This window comes from Schistocerca serialis, unplaced genomic scaffold (assembly GCF_023864345.2).
Source record: "Schistocerca serialis cubense isolate TAMUIC-IGC-003099 unplaced genomic scaffold, iqSchSeri2.2 HiC_scaffold_347, whole genome shotgun sequence".
NCBI classification, from domain to species: domain Eukaryota; kingdom Metazoa; phylum Arthropoda; class Insecta; order Orthoptera; family Acrididae; genus Schistocerca; species Schistocerca serialis.
The window spans coordinates 4-4,307 of record NW_026047919.1 but is presented as its reverse complement, the minus strand read 5'-3'; the positions used below and the strand labels follow the sequence as shown (position 1 = coordinate 4,307).

Here is a 4,304-nt window from a genome sequence, read left to right as displayed (position 1 = left end):
TGTGCTGGTCCGATTGAGGACTTTGTGCGCTGAGGATGCGCCGCCGCCCGGCGCTCGGCGCCGCGACGCCGTCTGCTGCTCGGTCGCCCCAGCGGTTCTCGCAGGTGGTTTGTATCGCAGCTGTGCGGACGTGTTGGCGCGTGCGCTGTGCTGGGAGAGTTCGCTTCGGCACCCAAGTAGGGCTTTTGTCCTTCTGTGGCGCTGGCGTTGGAGCTGCCGGTCACCGTAGGTGGCGCGTGTTGTCTCCCGCCGGCAATGCCACGACAGCACGCTCCCGGGCCTCTGTCGGCAGCGGCAAGCTCAGTTGGGAGCACGGGTGGTCGCACCTAAAGCGTCTACTCGCCTAACTCCGGGCGATTGCGCCTCTCTCGAACCCGACCAAGTACTTAGGACGGCGCTGCGCGCCGCCGGGACCTGAGAGGGTTTCGAGGTGTGTTGTGCAGGGGAGCTCAGCCTCCTCCTGTTTGCAGAATAATTGAGCGGACGCTTGCGTGTTCGCGCGGGCCCCCGGGACACACTCCCGGGCGGCCGGCTGCTCAGCTCTAGTTGACGCAGCTCCCTGGTTGATCCTGCCAGTAGTCATATGCTTGTCTCAAAGATTAAGCCATGCATGTCTCAGTACAAGCCGCATTAAGGTGAAACCGCGAATGGCTCATTAAATCAGTTATGGTTCCTTAGATCGTACCCACGTTACTTGGATAACTGTGGTAATTCTAGAGCTAATACATGCAAACAGAGTCCCGACCAGAGATGGAAGGGACGCTTTTATTAGATCAAAACCAATCGGTCGGCTCGTCCGGTCCGTTTGCCTTGGTGACTCTGAATAACTTAGGGCTGATCGCACGGTCCTCGTACCGGCGACGCATCTTTCAAATGTCTGCCTTATCAACTGTCGATGGTAGGTTCTGCGCCTACCATGGTTGTAACGGGTAACGGGGAATCAGGGTTCGATTCCGGAGAGGGAGCCTGAGAAACGGCTACCACATCCAAGGAAGGCAGCAGGCGCGCAAATTACCCACTCCCGGCACGGGGAGGTAGTGACGAAAAATAACGATACGGGACTCATCCGAGGCCCCGTAATCGGAATGAGTACACTTTAAATCCTTTAACGAGTATCTATTGGAGGGCAAGTCTGGTGCCAGCAGCCGCGGTAATTCCAGCTCCAATAGCATATATTAAAGTTGTTGCGGTTAAAAAGCTCGTAGTTGGATTTGTGTCCCACGCTGTTGGTTCACCGCCCGTCGGTGTTTAACTGGCATGTATCGTGGGACGTCCTGCCGGTGGGGCGAGCCGAAGGCGTGCGACCGCCTCGTGCGTGCTCGTGCGTCCCGAGGCGGACCCCGTTGAAATCCTACCAGGGTGCTCTTTATTGAGTGTCTCGGTGGGCCGGCACGTTTACTTTGAACAAATTAGAGTGCTTAAAGCAGGCAAGCCCGCCTGAATACTGTGTGCATGGAATAATGGAATAGGACCTCGGTTCTATTTTGTTGGTTTTCGGAACCCGAGGTAATGATTAATAGGGACAGGCGGGGGCATTCGTATTGCGACGTTAGAGGTGAAATTCTTGGATCGTCGCAAGACGAACAGAAGCGAAAGCATTTGCCAAGTATGTTTTCATTAATCAAGAACGAAAGTTAGAGGTTCGAAGGCGATCAGATACCGCCCTAGTTCTAACCATAAACGATGCCAGCCAGCGATCCGCCGCAGTTCCTCCGATGACTCGGCGGGCAGCCTCCGGGAAACCAAAGCTTTTGGGTTCCGGGGGAAGTATGGTTGCAAAGCTGAAACTTAAAGGAATTGACGGAAGGGCACCACCAGGAGTGGAGCCTGCGGCTTAATTTGACTCAACACGGGAAACCTCACCAGGCCCGGACACCGGAAGGATTGACAGATTGATAGCTCTTTCTTGATTCGGTGGGTGGTGGTGCATGGCCGTTCTTAGTTGGTGGAGCGATTTGTCTGGTTAATTCCGATAACGAACGAGACTCTAGCCTGCTAACTAGTCGCGTGACATCCTTCGTGCTGTCAGCGATTACTTTTCTTCTTAGAGGGACAGGCGGCTTCTAGCCGCACGAGATTGAGCAATAACAGGTCTGTGATGCCCTTAGATGTTCTGGCCGCACGCGCGCTACACTGAAGGAATCAGCGTGTCTTCCTAGGCCGAAAGGTCGGGGTAACCCGCTGAACCTCCTTCGTGCTAGGGATTGGGGCTTGCAATTGTTCCCCATGAACGAGGAATTCCCAGTAAGCGCGAGTCATAAGCTCGCGTTGATTACGTCCCTGCCCTTTGTACACACCGCCCGTCGCTACTACCGATTGAATGATTTAGTGAGGTCTTCGGACTGGTACGCGGCATTGACTCTGTCGTTGCCGATGCTACCGGAAAGATGACCAAACTTGATCATTTAGAGGAAGTAAAAGTCGTAACAAGGTTTCCGTAGGTGAACCTGCGGAAGGATCATTACCGACTAGACTGCATGTCTTTCGATGTGCGTGTCGTGTCGCGCAACACGCTACCTGTACGGCTCGCAGTAGCTGTGCGCCGCGTGCGGAACCACGCGTTCGTCTCAAAACTAACGGCAATGTTGTGTGGTACGAGCGCTGAAGCGCTGGAGCGGCTGGCCTGCGGCACCTGGCGCCTGGCGCCGGTTTTGAATGACTTTCGCCCGAGTGCCTGTCCGCTCCGGTGTGGAGCCGTACGACGCCCATCGGCCGTGAGGCCGTTGGACACTGAACGCTGGAACAGGGGCCGCCACACGCCTCAGTCCCGCCTATGCAACTGTCTTGAAAGAGATAGTGGAAACTACGAAAAGATCACCCAGGACGGTGGATCACTCGGCTCGTGGGTCGATGAAGAACGCAGCAAATTGCGCGTCGACATGTGAACTGCAGGACACATGAACATCGACGTTTCGAACGCACATTGCGGTCCATGGATTCCGTTCCCGGGCCACGTCTGGCTGAGGGTCGGCTACGTATACTGAAGCGCGCGGCGTTTGCCCCGCTTCGCAGACCTGGGAGTGTCGTGGCCGCCTGTGGGGCCGGCCGCGTCTCCTTAAACGTGCGATGCGCGCCCGTCGCCTGGCGGTTCGCATACCGGTACTTACTCGGTAGCGTGCACAGCCGGCTGGCGGTGTGGCGTGCGACACCTCGTACAACGACCTCAGAGCAGGCGAGACTACCCGCTGAATTTAAGCATATTACTAAGCGGAGGAAAAGAAACTAACAAGGATTCCCCCAGTAGCGGCGAGCGAACAGGGAAGAGTCCAGCACCGAACCCCGCAGGCTGCCGCCTGTCGTGGCATGTGGTGTTTGGGAGGGTCCACTACCCCGACGCCTCGCGCCGAGCCCAAGTCCAACTTGAATGAGGCCACGGCCCGTAGAGGGTGCCAGGCCCGTAGCGGCCGGTGCGAGCGTCGGCGGGACCTCTCCTTCGAGTCGGGTTGCTTGAGAGTGCAGCTCCAAGTGGGTGGTAAACTCCATCTGAGACTAAATATGACCACGAGACCGATAGCGAACAAGTACCGTGAGGGAAAGTTGAAAAGAACTTTGAAGAGAGAGTTCAAAAGTACGTGAAACCGTTCTGGGGTAAACGTGAGAAGTCCGAAAGGTCGAACGGGTGAGATTCACGCCCATCCGGCCACTGGCCTCCGCCCTCGGCAGATGGGGCCGGCCGCCCGCGCGGAGCAATCCGCGGCGGGGTCGTGTCCGGTTGCCTTTCCACTCGCCGCGGGGTGGGGCCGTTCCGGTGTGCGGTGGGCCGCACTTCTCCCCTAGTAGGACGTCGCGACCCGCTGGGTGCCGGCCTACGGCCCGGGTGCGCAGCCTGTCCTTCCGCGGGCCTCGGTTCGCGTCTGTTGGGCAGAGCCCCGGTGTCCTGGCTGGCTGCCCGGCGGTATATCTGGAGGAGTCGATTCGCCCCTTTGGGCGCTCGGGCTCCCGGCAAGCGCGCGCGGTTCTTCCCGGATGACGGACCTACCTGGCCCGGCCCCGGACCCGCGCCGCTGTTGGCTCGGGATGCTCTCGGGCGGAATAATCGCTCCCGTCAGCGGCGCTTCAGCTTTGGACAATTTCACGACCCGTCTTGAAACACGGACCAAGGAGTCTAACATGTGCGCGAGTCATTGGGCTGTACGAAACCTAAAGGCGTAATGAAAGTGAAGGTCTCGCCTTGCGCGGGCCGAGGGAGGATGGGGCTTCCCCGCCCTTCACGGGGCGGCGGCCTCCGCACTCCCGGGGCGTCTCGTCCTCATTGCGAGGTGAGGCGCACCTAGAGCGTACACGTTGGGACCCGAAAGATGGTG

General features: G+C 58.2%; 2 non-coding genes across 2 annotated transcripts; both read left to right on the top strand.

Moving 5' to 3' along the window:
• The first annotated feature begins 556 nt into the window (after positions 1–556).
• LOC126445624 (small subunit ribosomal RNA) lies at positions 557–2,464 on the top strand. The gene has a single exon (XR_007583033.1). It is a non-coding gene; the product is annotated as a small subunit ribosomal RNA (ribosomal RNA).
• A 351-nt stretch (positions 2,465–2,815) lies between these two features.
• LOC126445622 (5.8S ribosomal RNA) lies at positions 2,816–2,970 on the top strand. Its single transcript, XR_007583031.1, has one exon. It is a non-coding gene; the product is annotated as a 5.8S ribosomal RNA (ribosomal RNA).
• Positions 2,971–4,304: the final 1,334 nt, after the last annotated feature.